Source organism: Ursus arctos, chromosome X (assembly GCF_023065955.2).
Source record: "Ursus arctos isolate Adak ecotype North America chromosome X, UrsArc2.0, whole genome shotgun sequence".
NCBI lineage: Eukaryota > Metazoa > Chordata > Mammalia > Carnivora > Ursidae > Ursus > Ursus arctos.
In genome coordinates, this window is record NC_079873.1 from 39,345,097 (window position 1) to 39,365,941 (window position 20,845).

The following is a 20,845-nucleotide window of genomic DNA, read 5'->3' on the forward strand; positions in this document are numbered from 1 at the left end:
TTGCTGAGTTTTTATAAGAAACTGCCAAACTGTCTTCCAACATGGTTCTACTGTTTTGCATTCCCACCAGCCGTGAATATGAGGTGTGTGTCAAGTTTCATTTTCCTGCATATGGATGTCCAGGAGTTCCAGAACCATTTGTTGAAAAGACTATCCTTTCCCCATTATTATTGCTTTTGCACCTGTGTCAAAAATGTGGCTATGCTTGTGTGGGTCTATTTCTGGGCTCTCTATTCTGTTGCGTTGATCTGTGTGTCCACCATTGTGCTATTGCCACACTGTCTTGATGACTATAGCTTTATAGTAAGTCTTGAAATTAGGTAATATAAGTACTCCTACTTTTTTCTTCTTTACCAGAATTGTAGTGGTAAGAGAGGACATTCTTAACTTGTTCCAGTCTCTCACCATTAAGTACGATGTTAGCTGTAGAGGTTTTTTTAAAGGTTTTATTCATTTGAGAGAGAGCGAGCGTGCGCACGCGCACAAGCAGGGGAGGGGCACAAGGAGAGGGAGAAGCAGGTTCCTGGCCAAGCAGGGATCCCAACATGGGGCTTAATCCCAGAACCCTGAGATCATGACCTGAGCAAAAGGCAGATGTTTAACCAACCGAGCCACCCAGGCGCCCCTAGCTGTAAGTTTTTTAAATGTACATATCCTATTGTGCTGAAAAGAGTTACCATAGCAGTCCTGATGCTGCTTGCTATCTTTAGAAGGCCTTCTTGCGGGACTGGCCCTTGGCTGATGTCTTGAAAATTGGCTTTTCAAACATTTTGAAAATAAAATATTATATTCAGCCTTCATTTATTCCTTTTCCAGTGTTCTTCATTTCTTTATGCTGTTCCAAGTTCCCACTTTCATCATAATCTTTCTGCCTGAAGAATTTTTCCTCAACATTTCTTTTGTGCCAGGTCTGCTGACAGTAAATTCTTTGCTTTTGTTGAATAAAGTCTTTTTTTTTTCTTTTACTTCTGAAGGACATTTTCGTGGGATATGGAATTCTGAACTGACAATTTTTTTCCTCTTCAACATATTACTCCACTGTTGCCTTGTTTGCAAGGTTTCTGATAAATCTGCTGTAATTTTTATCCTTGTTTCTCTGTAGTTAATGTGTCTTCATTCCTCTGACTGCCTTCGAGTTCTTTGTCTTAGCGTAGATGTGGTTTTTTTATTTTGTCATATTTATCCTGCCTGGTGTTCTTCTGAGCTTCTTGTATCTGTGGATTGTTGTTTGTCACTGATTTTGGAGAGTTCTCAGTCGTTATTTTTTTCAAGTAATTTTTGTATTCCATTCCCTTTTTTTTTTATTCCCCTGGAATTCCAATTACAAATATGTTATACCTTTTGATATTTTCCCATAGTTCTTGTATGCTGTGTTCTATTTTTCACTCTTTTGTCCCTTTTTGTTTTAATTTTTATTGATCTGACCCATAAACTCAAATGTTACACTCACTGATGCTTTCCTTGGCTGTGTCAAGTCTACTGTTGAGCATGTTGTCGTTTGTTTTTTTTTGAGCATGTTGGGGTTTTTTTTACTGTTCTTTTTTTAAGTTCTGGGATTTCCATTTGATTATTTCATACACTTTCTATCTTTTTATTGATATTATTTATCTGGTCTTGGATGCTGTCTACCTTTTCCGTTAGAGTCTTTAATATATTAATCATAATGCTTCTAAATTTCATTTCTGATGGTCCCAACATCTGTGTGTACTGAGTCTAAACCTGATGATTGCTTTGTCATTTGGAATATTTTCTTGCCTTTCGTTATGCCTCCTAATAAAAAGCTGAACATGGCTGAAAAGCTGTTGAAACTGAACATGGGCAAGAGATACTGAGTTAAATATTTGATATATTTGGAGAAGAACACAAGTGTCCTTCTGCTAGGCCTTTAGTGTGAGGATTTGAGTTAATCTAGTCAGAAGTTGGCTTGTGTTTGGTGTTTATTATTGGTGGGGCACCAGAGATTTCCGATTCCTCTAGTGATACCTTCTTTTCGACTCCTGCTTGGCTTTGGGTTTTTCCTTTGTGCTGTTTCCCAAGAGCTGTCTGTTATAGCCCTCCCAGTTGTATTCCACTTTACTATGTAGCTGGTTTGCCAAGTGGTGGGTAGTGGAGGAGGAGGGAGTTCTCTGATGATTTGATTAAGCCTTTGACTTAGGCAGGTATTGGAACCTGGGTCTTGAGTATGTCCTTTACAAGAATTCCTGCCCCTCCTCCAAGGGTGAGACTTCTTTTCCTTTTTCCTGTCTTCCTTTTCCCCAGCTGCAGTGAGTACCCACCAGTGTCCTTAAGCCAAGGGTTTTAAGCTCTTCCCCCTGCAGATTAAGCCTTTTGTTCTGTGCTGGAGGTAAAGGAAAGGTGTCTGGGTAGATTTCAGTGGGTGTTGTTTTCCTCAGCCAACCGGCACCAGGACGGGAGCTTTCTCTGGGATTTTCCCTGATTCTTTCTGTAAGAGCGTGGTGGGATTCCTGTAGGAAAAATATGTAAGAGGATGGGGATTCCTCCACCCTATGTGGAGCCTAGGAGCTTCATACTCACATGACATCCGATACTCTAGTCTCCAGTAAGTAATTTGTTAGGTTTTCTAGTTTGATCTTCCTACCAGCTTACATGCTCGGATCCTATGTTTACCTGCAGGCATCTGTCTCTTCAGATGTCTGGATGGTGGTTTGCCCTGTACTCCGTTTTTGATAGGTCCAAGAAGAGTCATTGGTTTTTCAGTTTGTCTAGTAGCTGCTTTTTTTGTAAGGGTGAAAATGATGGCTTTCCAGTCCTTTACATATCAGCTGAAACCTGCATCCTGAAATAAGTTTTAATCTACATAAATGTCTAATGCAGTGCATGGCCCATAGAAACTCAGTACAGATTAGTTTTTCCTTTTTCTTTTTCTCACCTCCTTGAATTTTATGGTTTTATGGCTAGGGAGCCAGGAATAATTGATTCTGGTTTGGGTTCTGCCTATTTTAGCTTTTAAAAACCTCTACACTGCTGGCAGTATGTTCTTACATGTTTTTCTTGCTATCTTCCAGAATTCTATGTGTGCCTTTGTAATTATTGAGAACATTGTTAGCACTCAGTAATAATTTGTCTCATTCAAAATTAGAGTGATTTAGTCCTTCTACAGTATAGGTTTTGTTAGTGACCATGTGTTTGTCATTTTTATTCCCATATTTCCAGGTGCAGTTCAGTTCAGCAAATATTTAAGTGCCCACTGTGCTATGAGGCACTAGGTGTTGAGTAGAATACAAGCATAACCTGGTAAGTGGACTAACCAAGAGGGTCTCAAAGGCAATGGAGACTCTTTGGATGTAAGGATATTGCAACTTGGGAAGTATCTCCATTTCAATCTGGAAGGATTAAAAGAAGTTTTTTTAATTCTGTTCTTAGTTATACTAGAGATATACTAGAGATGCATTCTAGGAAAAATTGAAAGGTTGTAGAAAGAGCCATGGTTGTCCATGACATCCTTATAACATCCTCATTTCATCACATTCTCCTTCCCAGGGTTAATTTTGATTACTTATTTTTGTTTTACTATGCAAATTGCTATATCAAATATCATGCCATCTAATAATTTACTGAAATATATGTATTTTTAAGGGACTAAGCACACAAATTCTGTTAACTTTTTTTTAAAAATTCTCTTAACTTCTAAGGAATGTTTGTTTAAAGGGATAACTCACCATTCAGTTTGGATGTGTGGCCTGATAATGTTTGTTTTTATTTTTGCTTCACATTATAGTTAACTCTTCTAGTTTTTAAATCTGAAAACTATTGTTAATGATAAGTAGAACCATAAAAAGTCATATAGTAAAATTGACTTTTGGGGAGGTATGCATAGTCATCTGGATTTTGATATGTGTATAGATCGGTGTAACCACCATCATAATCAAGGTACAAAATAGTCCCATCCCCCGAAAAAACTCCTTTGTGTTGCCTCTTGAGCTACACTTTCCCCACCCCCAACCCTTGACAGCCACTGATCTGTGCTCCGTCACTGGTTTTATCACTTTGAGGATGTCACATAAATGGAATCAAACTGAATACAATCTTTTGAGTCTTGCTTTTTTTCTCAGCATAATGCTTTTGAGATTCATCCAAGTTGTGTATATTAATAGTTTGTTCCCTTTTTATTGTTGAGTAGTATTCCATTGTAGAAATGTACCACATTTGGGTTGCTACCTGTTTTTGGTAATTATAAGTACAGCTGCTATAAGAATTCAGGTGCAAGTGTTTCTGTACACATACAATTGCAGTTTTCTAGGGCAAATAACCTGAGAGTGAGATGTCTTAGAATTACACTAACATTCATGGTAAAACCTAGTTAGCTAGAGGGGCGCCTGGGTGGCACAGCGGTTAAGCGTCTGCCTTCGGCTCAGGGCGTGATCCCGGCGTTATGGGATCGAGCCCCACATCAGGCTCTTCCGCTATGAGACTGCTTCTTCCTCTCCCACTCCCCCTGCTTGTGTTCCCTCTCTCGCTGGCTGTCTCTATCTCTGTCGAATAAATAAATAAAATCTTTAAAAAAAAAAAAAAACCTAGTTAGCTAGAGTTTGAATGCTAGAATGGATAGAGTAGTAGAGACCCAAGTTGTTTGAATCCTGCTTTTGCTTCTTAGTTATGCAACCTTAAGTGAATTTAACCTCTTTGTGCCTTTGTAAAATGAAGGGTTTTTTAAAAGATTTTATGTATTTCAGAGAGAGAAAGCACGACACAAGCATGAGTGAGGGGAGGGGCAGAGGGAGAAGCAGACACCCTGCTGAGCAGGGAACCCAGTGTGGGGCTCGATCCTAGAACCCTGGTATCATGACTTGAGCCGAAGGCAGATGCCCAAGCAACTGAGCCACCCAGGTGCCCCTAAAATGAAGTTAATAATAATAACCACTGGGATCGTTGTGTGGAATTAGTGGCATATTAAGGATAAAATGCTGATCAGTGTCTGGCATACCAAATATTATTATTATTTCATGCTTAACTGAACCTTGTCAGAAACACCCGTCTTTAATTAAAATAGGGAAATTAAGTAATCCATAAGTGTGATGTGTTTAGTAGGCAAGCCTTCAAAGCATTCTGTCTCTGGGGGAAATTTTAAAAGTTATCCTCAGTGGTGAAAAAGTTTAGGAACATAGGTGTATGGGAGTCCTATGTAACATCCAAAGGTTGGACCAAATGCCCAGTTTTGATGGTTTTACTTGCCCTCTCAACATTAAAGAATCATGTTCACTAAAAATTTAGAACATTGCTATACTTAATAAAGAAGCTGCAAAAACGACCTCGGAATCAACTAACATTCATTTAGTTCTTGCTATATACCAGTCTCCAGGATAGGCACTCAACTGTATAAACCTGAGTACCTCCCCACAAAATAAGTAATTTGGATAATTACTAAATTATTTTTATGCTTTTTTTAAAGGTAACTGTTGAGGACACTGATGAGGCATGATTTCTTAGAGCCCCCATGATGTGAACCATCTGTGATATCTCAGATCCTGTCTTGAAACACATCTTTTTACAGGAAACCTCCCCAGTTTTGAGGAGTACATTGAGGAGATTGCAAAACTCAGCATGCCTACTCAAATCTTTCCCTAGAATACTATGTCATTAGAAAATGTAACAGAGGTTCCTTTCTTGCATAGCTGTTATATACTGTGGTCTGGCTCAGTCTGAAAAAGCACCAAGGGCAAAGGGGATGTGTTTTCCCATGGAGAACTTTTCCTATCCAAGGAGGTACACACAAAGGGCTACCCGGTCACCTACTGGACAGTGAATGAAAACCGGTATGTGCAAATAGGAGCCTAAATGTCCTTTCTTCTCTTGTCTGTTCAGTTGTTTTGTAATGTATTCACATGCCACAGTCTTATCAACTGAGGACAATTCTTCACCTGGGATTTCAGGGTAAGTGGGTCAAACAAGAAGTCTAGAGCATACAGTCTGGGATGTCATCTCTAAACTGTCTTCACTGCCTCCCCTCCCCAAGTACCACCAACAGTCCAACACTCAGATTTACCTGGAGCCTTTTCTCAAATTGGAACATCCGTCCCCCTTTGCCCTGCCAATCGTGCCTGGGTCATTTCTTGCAAATTCTAGCCCAGCGAGACACTCCCCCATGCCTCAAAACCTGCTCATTTGGATGCCACTCTCTACTCCATTTTTCCTTATTAAATCATGTCTTTTCTTTTAAGTAGGGTCCACACCCAGTGTGGAGCCCAATATGGGCCTTGATCTCACAACCCTTGAACCCCAGATCAAGACCTGGGCTGAGATCAAGAGTTGGATGCTTAACCAACTGAGCCACCCAGGTGCCCCAATCATGTCTTTTCTATTCACTTTGTCACCTAATGCCATACTTCCTTACTCTGTGACCTATTTCATATATACGTGACCTGAAGGTTTACAACTAGACTGCCATTCCCAGAGTGGCAGGAAACCCTCAAATTCTCTACATCCTATCTCCCACAGATACCTGAAAGAGAATTGCTGCCTGCTATTTAATTCACAAACCAAACATCAGTTCTCATTTTGTGTTTAAAAATGACATTCAACATGTTCTAATGGCCACATAAGTCCTGTGGAAAGTGATAGTTTGGGAAATAAATATGTATTTTGTGGACTGTCAAAAGAAAGCTGGTGCTTTGCCATGCTGCCACTGTGGAAAGTATGGCTATACCGTCTGCCTGGGCAGAGTCTGGCTTCACAGGATACATTACAGTCGAAACTGCAGGCAACGTTTTTCTGGCTCCATCATGGTTTCTAGTCTTCCCCATAATTCTTTGCCTACTCAAAATGTTAAAGAGCACTAGGAATTTTTTTAAAATATAGACAAAACTTTGCAAACAGTTGTAACCCCCCCCCCGTCTCATATGAAATCTGCATCTTATACAGGATAGGGGAGTGTGTGTGTTGAGCCTAAGTTTAGCTCTCCCTGGGATAACCAATTTAAGTCCAGGATAAATATTTTTTATACTTCGGAGGGCCTGGGTGGCTCAGTCAGTTAAGTGTCTGCCTTCCACTCAGGTCATGATCCCAGGGTCCTGGGATCAAGCTCTGCATCGGGCTCCCTGCTGGGAGCCTGTTTCTCCCTCTCCCTCCATTGCTCCCCCTGCTTGTGCTCTCTCACTAGCTCTCTCTGTCAAATAAATAAAATCTTAAGTTTTTTTTAAAGATTTTATTTATTTGTTTGACAGAGAGAGAGAGAGAGCCAGCAAAAGAGAGGGAACACAAGCAGGGGGAGTGGGAGAGGAAGAAGCAGGTTCCCAGCAGAGGAGCCTGATGTGAAGCTCGATCCCAGGACTCCGGGATCACGCCCTGAGCTGAAGGCAGATATCCAACGACTGAGCCACCCAGGCGCCCCCTTAAAAAAATTTTTTTTTATACTTCTAATAAACCTGGCTGTAAAAGCTCCAGTTATGCCCTTTTACCCCTTGAAGAGAATCCATATAGGCACTTCCCTTCAGGGAAACCATCTCCAGGCTGTCTTCTTGCCATGATCTCTATGCCACTCTACTCCAGGCCCAATTCAACTTCCTTCCAGACTGCCGTCCACAAAGATGCAGGCTCTAAAAGTCTCTTCCCTATACTACCATTCCCATTCCCGCCACGAGGCCACCACTGATCCCTTGCTGCTCACCGCATGGTGGGTAGTGTCTGTATTCCTGAGAGCCTAGCAGTTAAAGTCTCCCACATCCAGTCATAACCTTTCCCATCATCCTTACCTCTTATTTTTCAAGTCCTCTTCTCTACTCATTCCACCTAAGTGTGCATTCACTAGAATCTAAACATACTGTGAGTCATCCTGCCACTTCTGTGTGTACTGGCTTTGCCTGAAGTTCTCCACATTCCTCTGGGTTTGTTCTATCCTGTACATTCCTCAGGACCCACTCAAAAGCATATCTTTTTTTTTTTTTTTTTACCTCAGTGGTTCCTTTCGTCTTTGAAAGCCCACAGGACTTAATGTGCTCAGCACTCATTTTCCCAAATAGGATGGAGTGATAGAATGGTGTGATAGAATGGTCAGTAGCCACAAAGTCCTTTCACTTCTGTATGTATGTGACTCTGCAGCACCCCCACCCCCCATCAAGGTAGAGTCTGTTTCTCTTCTCCCTGAATCTGGGCTGTTCTTGTAACTTGCTTTGGCCAATAAGATGCGGCGTGAGTTGCTCTGTGTGACTTCTGAGCCTAGGTCTCAGGAAGTCTTGTAGCTTTCCCCTCACTCCCTAGGAACCCTTAAACAACCTTGTGAAGAAGCCCAGCTAGAATGCTGGAGGAAGAGATAATGTGGCAAGAGAGGTCAGTCAACAGCCAACCATCAGGAATGTGAGTGAGGCCATATTAGAACATTGAGCCCCAGTCACACTGCCAGATGACTAACCATATGAGGGACCCTAAGAAAGACTAACAGAAGAACCACCTAGCTAATTTTACCCCAAATTGCTGACCCACGGAATTGTCAGCACATAAAATGGTTGTTATTTTAAGCCACTAAGTTTTGGGGTGATTTGCTATGCAGTAATAAATAACTGAAAGGGCATGCTTTGTGCTGTTGTATTCCCAGGGCCTAGAGGACATGCCCATGGATCACTGTCATCATGGTGTTACTCCTCTCTTAATAGACAAATAAGCTTTCAAATCTTCATGCCTCTCCCTAGCTCTCAAACAGTTCAAACCTTGGGCCCAACGCCGTCTTCAAGAACAACACCTTGCAGTTTTTCTGTGCTCCGTTGGACCAACATCCATCCATTTGCTCCCTTTGCAGCTCCATGACAGGTCGTACCTCTCAACCCCATGCTGCATCCCTTACTACTTGCCCTTGTTCACTAACTCTTTAGGGTCAACCCATCGACTGCCTGAATGCCATAAAGCTATTCTCAACTTCCCAGCCCTCCACCATGACTTTGAACCCTCCCTCATTATGTGATTCACATGTGCTTATAATTAGGAGGGACCTTAGAGATTGTCTCAGACAACTCCTTTGAGTTATGAATGAGGGAAGGAATGCCCAAACAAGAAATAACCATAAAAATGGCTTATTCGGGTCATATGTTGGCAGTTTCAGTACCAGAACCCGCATCTCATGCAGATCATTACTTGGTAGATTGCTTATTTGTGTAAAACTGTGCTTCACTGTCAGACTATAGAAGTTCTTTGGAGGCAGGGATCATCTTCTGCCTTTTCATACGTTCCTGCTATCCCCAAAAACTAACCCGTGACCACCGGACGTATAAGTAGTCAATAAATACCTGTTGATTAATTGACATTTGAAAAGCAATTATGCTTGAACTGTTCTATATCTTTTTTGTTGCCAAGTTTTTGAAAAAATTACTGAAGTATAATTGACACACAGTGTTATATTAGTTTCAGGTATACCAACATAGTGATTCAACAATTCTGTGTATTCAGTGCTACCCACGATAAGTGTAGTCACCATCTGTCACCATACACTGTTATTACAGTTTTATTGACCACATTCCCTAAGCTGTACTTCTCATTTCCATGACTTCTTTATTTTATAACTGGAAGTTTTTACCTCTTAATCCCCTTTATCTATTTCACTCATATCCACACCTACCTCCCCTTTGTCAACCACTGGTGTGTTCTCTGTATTTAAGAGTCTGGATTTTTTTGTCTCTTTTTTTTCTGTTTGTTTGTTTGTTTTGTTTCTTAAATTCTATGTATTAGTGAAATCATATGGTATTTGTCTTTCTCTGACTTAATTCACATAGTGTTATACCCTCTAGGTCATCCATGTTGTTGCACATGGCAGGATTTCATCCTTTTTTATGGCTGTGTAATATTCCTCTGTGTGTGTGTGTGTGTGTGTGTGTGTGTGTACACACGTGTACCACATCTTTATCCATTCATCTATGGATGAACACCTGCGTTGCTTCCATTTCTTGGCCATTGTAAATAATGCTGCTATAAACATAGGGGTGCATTTATCTTTTCAAAATAGTGTTTTTGTTTTCTTTGGGTACATACCCAGTAGTGGAATTACTGGATGATACGGTATTTCTATTTTTAATTTTTTGAGGAACCTCCATAATGTTTTCCATAGTGGCTGCACCAATTTACATTCCCACCAGTAACGCACAAGGGTTCCTTTCCCCCCACATCCTTGCCAACACTTGTTATTTCTTGCCTTTTTCATACTAGCCATTCTGACTGGTGTGAGGTGGTATCTCATTGTAGGGAACTGTTCTGTATCTTGTTTGTGGTGGTAATTACAACTATATGCATTTTTCAAAACTTGAATTGTACGTTAAGAAGGATAGATTATACCGTGTATACATTTTTAGAATTAAGGTGTAATTCAAGGCAATTATGTTGAAGAAATCCATTTATATGATAAATGTGGCAAATATATAGGTTACATATTACCGTGAGAAAAGGAATTTGGCCCTTTGAAAATAAATTTGCACCTAATAAGTACTCACGTCAGTTTCCTCCCTCCTTGCACACAAATGCTTCAGAATTATCTGTCAAAACTGCTAAAGAAAGCATACATGCCCTAGGAGATGGCTGGATCTCAGATGACTTCTAAGATCCTATGATTGGTTTGAAAGGTAAGTAAGTGACTATTTTGGAATCCTTGTGTAAAGTAAAATATATAAGCACCAACACACTATTCTAAAGCTGGCCCCCTAGAACCTTAATTTTATTTACAAAGACTTACTCAGGTATAAAATAAACTATTAGCCCTCTGCTAATAGAAATTACTTAAAAATTAAAAATAATACAAAAAAAGATGGCCAAATGTTCTTTCATTGTTATACTGGAACATTGACTAACAGGTCCACCCAAGGATTATTTAGTTCTCTGGGAGATTACATCTTTGGAAGTAACATGTTAACTTAAAGATTTTTGTCGGGTAGAGATGTAAAAATTCTGTTTGGTAGAAGAAATAATCCCAGAGAGTACAGATTAACTGTCCTATAGGACATTAACCACTTTTCTACCCACTTTAGCTATCTTACTGTAGCATTTTTAATTTTAGTATCGATGTATACCAAATCTTTCCAATATTCTTTGGATCAGCCTGGTTCCCTCACTAATAAAGTAGTCTTTGACATGTGTTCGTTCTGTATTTGTATGAGTCATGTTTTTAATTTTGAAAATTATATTTTTGACACCCGAAACATCCTACAGCATTGCCTGTGGATCGTGCCCTATCCTGTACAAAGTCCCTGAAATCCACTACTGATTGCTAGTTTTAATGCTGTACTGGCACCTTGAAACACCTTTGTGATCATGCTGGTACCTGAAGAGGACTTCACAGGAAAAACACTGGATACCTCTGCAGAACACTGCAGAAAGACTTTCTGGAACTACTCTCACAAAATGAGAAACTGATGTTCCTTCCTATCATGTTATTGTTCTATTTATAAGCCAAGAGGATGACATTAAGAACCTTTGTTTTAGGAGATCCAGAGCAAACAGACTCACACTGGCCCCTTCTTTCCTGTCAAACACTATTCCTTATAATCCACTTTTGCTAGTAATGGCCATAAAATAACTATATTGGAGCAATAAAAATTGATAAACTACCAGCTGCCTCAAAAATCTAATAGCTTTGGCAAAATACACTGCAGCTTGTTGTGATAGAGCCTCCTTTTCCCTAACAGGTTTTATTTTAACACTTTCCTTTTCACACTACTGAACAGCATAATCAAATCAGCAATTCAGCAAGTGCCCAGTGTGTTCCAGGCACTAGGCACTGCTCAGCCCTGACCACCCCCACCCACCCTCTGCCTCAAGCAGGCTCCACTGGTACTCAGTGTCAATCATTGATTTGCAGTTGTCTAGGATGATAATGGAGAACAGAGTGAGCCCAAATGGAGGGTTGCAGTCTGCCCTGTCAGCACCCACAGAGTCAAGCAAAAGAGTGGGGCTTTTTTGCATTAATAAAAGCTTAGTTATCTACAAGACCACTGAGTATTAAATACATACAAATTTGAAACATCCTGTGAAACAGGAAGGACAGGTTAAAACATGGTTCACTAACAACTGGTATTTATAAATATTCTGAATCAGCTTGATGACTTTATTGAAAGAGCCATAAAACAAATATCTTGCAATAAAAACTCAAATTCAGAAATAATCCAGATACAGTGCCCATTCTTACAAAGACCAAAGTGCTAACTTCCCATGCAGCATAGGGAATCCTCTGCAGAGAAATTCTGAACCAAAATTCTAAAACACTGGGGAGGAGGGGGTGGAATGGGTTAAGGATATGGGACATAAGTAGGGGGAAATTTTTCAACCCATTTTTTCCCTGGTGATTATTAACACAAAGTTCCTTAATATTTCACCATAAAGTGTTTTTGAAAAAATAATCAGTTGGGCCAGCTTCTGCCCTGTGATGTAGAGAGCTGAAATGAGCATTGCTCCCACCCTTAAAATTTTAAAAAGCCAGACTGACTTCAGATTCATGACTTTTATTGAACCCACCAGAAAGAAGTAGTTTGCTCAAGTATTTGTTGAGAGTATTTGTTGAGAGGAGTCTTTGTTCAAAAATTTGGTCATTTTTAAGTTTGGTAGTTTGTTTTCTTGCTGTTGAGGCTTTAAAAAAATTTGTTTTTTAAGTTTATTTATTTATTTATTTATTTATTTATTTATTTTTACGATTTTAAGTAATCTCTACACCCAAATGGGGCTCGAACTCACAACCCTGAGATCAAGAGTCACACACTCTACCAACTGAGCCAGCCAGGCCCCATATGTATTTATTTATTTTAAGTAATCTCCACACCCAACATGAGCCTTTGACTCCCCACCTGGAGATAAAGAGTCACATGCTCCTCTGACTGAGCCAACCAGGCACGCCTCTTACTGTTGAGTTTTGAGAGGTTCTTTTTTTCTCTTTTAATATTCTAGATAAAAATCCCTCGTTGGTTACATAATTTATCAACGAATATTTTCTCTACATCTGTGGCTTGGCTTTTCATTTTCTTAACAGTGTCAGTCACCAAGCAAGATTTTAATTTTGATGAAGTCCAATTTATCATTTTTTAAAAAGGACTCATTAACTCTAGGTCAAGAAGAGTTTCTCCTGTGTTTTCTTCTAAAAGTTTTATAGTTAAATGTTTTACATTTAGGTTGATGCCCATTTCCAGTTAATCTTTGTATATGATGTGAAGTTTAGGTGGAGGTCTGTTTTTTACATGTGGATATCTTATTGTTTCAGCGCCATTTGTCCAAAAGACTATCCTTCCTCCTTTATTTTTTTATTTTTTTTATTTTTAAAGATTTTATTTATTTATTTGACAGAGAGAGACAACCAGCGAGAGAGGGAACACAAGCAAGGGGAGTGGGAGAGGAAGAAGCAGGCTCCTAGCGGAGAAGCCTGATGTGGGGCTCGATCCCAGAACGCCGGGATCACGCCCTGAGCCGAAGGCAGACGCCTAACAACTGAGCCACCCAGGCACCCCATCCTTCCTCCTTTAAATTGTTTCTGTACCTTTGTCAGACGTCAGTTGCCTGTGTTTATGTGGGTTGATATCTGAACTCTCTTTTGTTCCATTGGTCAGTTTTTATCACTTCACCAATACCACTGTCTTGATTACTGTAGCTTTACTGTAAGCCTTGAAATCAGTTAGTGTGATTTCTCTAACTATTCTTTGTAAAATTTGTTTTAGCTATTCTGGATCTTTTGCTGTTCTTTATAAATTTTAGAATCAACTTGTCTATATTTATAAAAAAATGCTGCTAGTATTTTTATTGGAATTAGATTAAATCTAATGATGAATCTGATGAATGTGGAAATAATTGACATCGTTAATATGCTGAACATTCCACCTCATGAATATAGTATATTTCACCATTTATTTAGATTTTCTTTTATTTCTTCTGTCAGTGTTTTGTAGTTTTCAGCGTATAGATCCTGTCCATGTTTTGTTAGATTTATGCCTAAATATTATTTCTTTGGAGCCATTGTAAGTAATATATTTTTAAATAATCATTTTCTAATTGTTTATTGCCACCACATAGAAATATGTTTTATTTTTGTATTGACCTTATATCCTGCTCCCTTGCTAAGCTAACTGGTTGTTAGTAGGACTTAAAAAAAATTAGATTCCTTGGTATATTCTAAGCAAACAGTCATGTTTGGGAGTAGGGATAGTGCCATTTTTTTTAAGATTTTATTTATTTGAGAGAGAGTGAGGGAACGAGCACAAGCAGGGGGAACGGCAGAGGGAGAGGGAAAAGCAGGCTCCCCGCTGAACAGGGAGCCTGATGCAGGGCTTGATCCCAGGACCCTGAGATCATGACCTGAGCTGAAGGCAGATGCTTACCTGACTGAGCCACTCAGCTGCCCTGCCACTTATTTTTTTTAAGATTTTATTTTTAAGTAATCTCTGCACCCAAAGTGGGGCTCAACTCACAACCCCAAGATCAAGAGCCACATGCTCCACCCACTGAACTAGCAAGGTGCCTCTGTATGCCATTTATTTATCTGCTTATCCATCTGTCCATCTATCCATCTATCCACCCATCCCTTATTGCACAGACCAGTACTTCCAGTATGATGTTTAATAGGAGTGGTGAGATAACGCTGTGTGTCAACTATACTATAAAAAATTTTTTAAAAAAAGGAGTAATGAAAAGGGACATCTTTTTCCTGTTTCATCTTCAGGTCTTTTTTTTTTTTTTTTTAAGATTTTTTAGTTTATTTGACAGCACAAGCAGGGGGAGCTGCAGCCAGAGGGAGAGGGAGAAGCAGGCTCCCCATTGAGCAGGGAACCCCATGCAGGGCTTGATCCCAAGACCCTAGGATCCCTGACCTAAGCTGCAGGCAGACACTTAACTGATTGAGCCACCCAGGCACCCCCATCTTCAAGTCTTTGATATTGAAGTTCATTTATCTGGTTGAGGAAGTTCTTCTGTATTCCTGGTTTGCTGAGAGTTTCTGTCATGAGTGCATGCTGAATTTTGACAAATGCTTATGTAATCATCAACTGATATGATCATGTGAATTTTCTTTTGTAGACTTAATATGGTTGATTACGTTGATTGGTTTTTGGACATTGAACCTGCCTTGCATTCCTGGGGTAAACCCCACTTGTTTGTGGGGTTTTATATATTGCAATTAGATTTTCTAATATTTTGTTGGGGATGTTTGCTTCTATTTTCATGAGGGATATTGGTCTATAGTTTTCTCTTCTGTACTACATTTTTCTGGATTTGGTATCAGGGCTTGATAAAATGAGTTGGGAAGGATTCCCTCCTCTCCTGTTTCCTGGAAGAGATCTTGCAGAATTAGTGTTGTTTTTTCTTTAAATGTATGTTGAAATTTGCCAGTGAAACCATCTGGGCCTGGGTATTTCTTTTTAAAAAGATTTTTGACTGTGAATTTTTTTAAAAAAAATATTACCTGATGCTTTTATTTATTATTATTTTTAAAAGATTTTTGTCTATTTGTTTGAGAGAGACAGCATGAGCAGGGGGGAGGGACAGAGGCAGAGGGAGAAGCAGACTCTCTGCTGAGCAGGGAACCCAACGTGGGGCTCAGTCTCAGGATCCTGAGATCATGACCTGAGCCAAAGGCAGATGCTTAACTGACTGAGGCACCCAGGCGCCCCTAGCTGTAAATTTAGTTTCCTTAATAGATATGGTATTATTTGGGTTGTCTGTTTCATCTTCAGTGAATTTTGGTAGTTTGTGGTTTTTGAGCAATCTGTCCCTGTTGTCTAATTTGTGTGCATAGAGTTATTCATCATATCCCCTTATTATCCTTTCAGTGTTTGCAGGGTCTATGGTGATAATCCCCTCTTTCATTCTTGATATGGCTATTTTGAGTGTTCTCTCTTCTTTTCTCTTTCAGTCATGCTAGAGGTTTATCAATTTTATTGATCTTTTCAAAGAACCTGCTTTTGTTTTCATTGATTTTTGTCTGTTGTTTTTCTGTTTCTCTGTTGTTTTTCAGTTTCATTGATTTCTGCTTTATCTAGATTATTTCCTTGTTCTGCTTGCTTTGGATTTATTTTGCTCGTCTTTTTCTAGTTCCCTAAGGTGAAAGTGTAGATTGTTTATTTGAGATCTTTTTTTTTTCCTAAAAGAGCATTTAATGCTATTAACTTCCCTGTAAGCACTACTTCAGCTGTAGCCCACAAATTGGGTTATGTTGTATTTTCATTTTTCTTTAATTCAGAATATTTTCTAATTTCTCTTGAAAGTTTCTCCTTGACTCATGGGTTATTTAGATATATGTTACCTAATATCCAAGTGTTTGGAACTTTTCCTCTTATCTCTGTGTTGTTGATTTCTATTTTAATTTCTTTATGGTCATGGAGCATATTCTTTATAATTTCAATTCATTTATATTTGAGGTTTGTTTTATGACCTAGGATATGGTCTGTGTTGTTGAAATAATATATATTCTGCTATTGTCAGGTAGAGTGTTCTTTATTATGTCAGCTGATGCCGCTTGGTTGATAATGATGTTCAGTTCTTATATATTCTTGCTGATTTTCTGTCTACTGATTCTATGTATTAATTAGAGAGAAGTATTGAAGCTTCCAACTATAATTGTGGATTATTCTACTTCTAATTTTAGGTCTGACAGTTTTTGCTTCACATATTTTAAAGCACTGTTGTTAGGTGTGTACACATTTAAGATTGTTAAGTCTTTTGAGTGAGCTAATAACCTTTTAGCATTATGTCATGTCGCTCTATATCCCACTTTATCCTTGTCATTTTCTTTGCTCTGAATTCTTTCTTTTGATCATTGTTTGCATTATATATCTTTTTTCATCCTTCCGCTTTTCACCTACCTGTATCATTATATTTGAAGTCATTTTCTTATAGACAGTGTGCAGTTCAGTCATATTTTAAAAATCTGTTCTGACATTCTTTATCTTTTAATTGTATGTTTAGACCATTACACGTAATGTAACTGCTGATATGCTTGGTTTAAGCCTACCATTTAATTACTTCTTTGTGTTAACCTCTGTTATTATTTCCCTTTTTTCCACTTGCCTGCCTTTTGGGTTATTTCACCATTTTTAGTGCTCCATTTTAACGTATCTGCTCTGATTTTTGAGTTTATCTCCACATATTTTTGTGGTTACAGTAGGAATTATAATACACATATTTAGCTGTGCACAGTCTGCTTAGTATCCGTACTTTATCACTTCAAGAGGAATGCAGAAACCTTACCCTTTACCTTCCACCCTTTATGTTAGAGTTGTCTTACATTATTACATCTATACCTATTGAAAATCCCCACACACATTATCATTTTTGCTGTCAGTTGTCAAACATTTTAAAGAACTGAGGAGAGAATAGTATATTATATTTACCCAAATATTTTCCATTTATGTTGCTGTTCCGTTGTCCCTAATGTTCTAAATTTCTCTCTGCTATAATTTTCCAACTGTCTGAAGAACTTCCTATAGCAATTCTTTTAGAGCAGGTTGTTGGCTATAAATTCTCATTTCTGGAGGATATTTTTGCTGGACATAGAATTATGTGTTGACAGTTCTTTTTTTCCCCACACTTCAAACATGTTGTGCCATTTTCTTCTGACCTTCGTGGTTTCTGCTTAAAAAAATCCACTGTGATGTCACATTTTTATACCCCTATAAAAGGTAATAGGAACTCCTATAATGTAAAGTTTTTGTCTGGCTGCTTTCAAGATTTTTTTATTTGTATTTCTGTTTAGCAGTTTGATTTGGATATTTCTGGACATGAATTTTTTCAGGTTTATCCTGTTTGGGTTTTTTCACTGCTCGGGCTATAAGTAGGTTCTTGATTCCAGAATAGACAGGAATAATAATGATAAAAGACTTGTTTTGAAAGTGTCTTTGCTTCATAGGGACCTGTACACAATAGAAATAGAAATATTTGCTATATGTCCCAGACAGAAATTAACATGAGTTTAGTAAATTATAGTTGTAACTATGCAATCTGGAAGGTTGTTGCAAATGGACTAGGATGGAGGGAATTGAGCTTCAGAAAGAATGAGTACAGTTTTGTAGTTTTACATACCTTGTAAATTGCAGGTCTGTAAGTTAGTTTCTAGTTCTCTTTCCATTATGTTACTATACATTTAAGAGAGTTTGCCCCTACTCCTCAAGCTGAAACTTTAACAACAAAAGTTTATGAGATGTTGGTTTGAAATGTTTGTTTGTTTGTTTGTTTGTTTGTTTTTTAGAGATTTTATTTGAGAGAGAGAGTGCATGAGCAGGGGGAAGAGGGAGAAGCAGGCTTCCCACCGAGCAGGGAGCCCAATGTGGGGCTCAATCCCAGGACCGACCCTGGGATCATGACCTGAGCCAAAGGCAGACGCTTAACTGACTGAGCCACGCAGGCGCCCCAGGTCTACTTTTTTTAATCAGGGAAAGTCTGAAATTTTAAATTCCTTCTGGGAGGCATCAAGTGTTGGTTTGAGCAGGGATTGGTACACTATAGCCTGCCAGCCAGATCTGGCCTGCTACCTATTTTCATACAGCCCACAAGCTAAAAATGGATTTTTCTGTTTTTAAACGGTTGGAAAAAATCGAAAGAAGAATATTTCATGATATGTGAAAATTACATGAAGCTCAAATTTCAACATCCATAAGTGAAGTTTAATCAGAACACAGCCCTGTCCATTTGTTTACCTATTGTTTATGGTTTCTTTCTTGCTGCAGTGACTGGGTTGAATAGTTAAGACACAGACCGAATGGCCTGCAAAGCAAAATATGTTTACTCTCTGGCCCTTTACACAAAAAGTTTGCTAACTCCTGGTTTAAAATAATGTCTAGTGAGTTGAGTTAGAATGTCCCATGATCTGAGCTGTGTGAAAAGGTTAGCTAGAAATCAAACTTTGCTCTTTGAATAAGTGTCTTAGGTATAGGTAAAAGTGCTATTAACTGATTACAGTACTAGTCTATTAACATATATTAAATATTTTCAGTTCTAGAGCAATATTTCACATTGTTATTGTACTTTTAAAGTTAGCTCTTCAGGAAATCCTGCTATTTGTGATGACATAGATGAACCTGGAGGGTATCATGGTAAGTGAAATAAACCAGACAGAAAAAGACAAATACTGCATGATATATCACTTTTAATATATGTGATTTTAAAAAAAAAATTGAACTCATAGAAGCAGAGTAGAATAGTGGTTGCCAGGGACTGAGGAGTGGGGGAAATGGGCAGAGGTTGGTAAAAGGGTTTAAACTTTCATTTATAAGGTGAATAAGCTCTGGGGATCTAATATACAGTATGATGACTATAGTTAACAATACTGCATTACATTACTTAAAGCTGCTAAGAGAGTAGAACTTAAGTGTTTTCACCACAAAAAGAAAGAAAAGTCTCTATGTGAGGTAGTGGATGTGTTAATTTGGTGGGAATCTTTTCACAATGTATATATATATATATAAAATCATCACATTGTATACTTTATACTACAATTTTATTTGTCACTTGTACCTCAGTAAAGCTAAAGGGAAAAAATAAAGGGCAATCAATCAATCAATCAATCTAGCCCTTTAAATCAGGAGAAATTGATTGGAAGAAAAGCCAGAACTGTTTCTATCTAGTTATTTGAAGATTTTTATTTGGAGTCACTTGACAGGCAATTGTGAGAGGGGTGGAGGTTAGGGAGGTTTTTATTTAAATTTTGTTTTCCTGCTTCTAAGTTGGGCTTTTTACAAGTCTAATTACCTAATTGACTTTCTGTAGACTTATTTCGTAAGGCTGTTTCTCCGAGACTGGTGAGAGGAAATAGCTGATCACTTTCAAATGAAGAGGAAATCCCAACTCTAACCTGACATTGCCCCTCACCCCTACTGCTGTAGTTGGCCTTTCCTCTTGCCTCCAGACCTGCCGTCCCAGGTGGCATCAGAAATCTGTTGAGATGTCCATCGCCTGTTTCTCCCAACTCCTTGCCTCCGTCTCAAGGACCAGATGAGCCACATCTGTACTATGCATGCACTTAAGGATGTTTTTAGGCCCAAGTTAACTTCTGTTACCCATTGAAATTTAAGCTTCTTAAGTGAGTCACCTATCGTAGAGTTTCTAGAAACAACCAATTTTAAATGTACAATACACATTAATTTTTTTAAGATTTTATTTATTTGACAGAGAGAACGTGCAAGCATGCATGCGCAAGGGAGAGAAAGCACGCACAAGCAGGGGGAATGGCGGAGGGTGAGGGAGAAGCAGACTCCCACTGAGCAGGGAGCCTAATATGGGGCTCGATCCCAGGATCCCGGGATCATGAACTGAGCTAAAGGCAGACACTTAACTGACTGAGCCCCCCAGGCACCCCTACACATTAATTTTTAGGGTAAAAATATTATTCTCTTGATTTGGAAATTTATGTTTTAGGTGACAGGAAAATAATCATCTCTTTGTACTATGCATGCATATGTATTTTCTATAACTATATTCACTCTTGTATCTCTTACTACCATGAATTACAGCTGTCCTAAATACTGTGGCCTATACCATCCTGGAGGTGAAACCAGAGTCTGGATAACAGTCACTCCATAGATTTTGGCTAGCTCTGTTATAGTTTTTCAGCTTCTAGGGCAGTCTTCAGATACAGCCAGTTTATCCTGGAGGTATCTGCTGTGTTTTCCTGACTAGGTATTCTAGAGCTCCAAGTGTCATCTACCTCCTCTTCTTTTTCCTTCTAGCACTTTTGGTGACCTCTGGGGCAGAGTCCTTGCTGGGCTGCTAGTGCTTTCAGCCCACTGAGGCTGTTCTATGTTTGCAGCCCTCAGTGTTGCTAATAACACTGACATGCCTGACTCCGCCCATGTGGGTGACCCACTTATCCAGTACCCACTGGATGAGTTAAGGGCACTGATGTCTGTGCTGAGGCTCTTGACTCTTTCATCCTCCTGCTATAGCTGGAGCT

General features: G+C 38.9%; 1 protein-coding gene across 2 annotated transcripts in view; it reads left to right on the forward strand.

The window, feature by feature from the left end:
- The window catches only part of JADE3 (jade family PHD finger 3), a 131,614-nt gene that overhangs the window by 9,722 nt on the left and 101,047 nt on the right, over positions 1-20,845 (forward strand). The window lies entirely within an intron of this gene.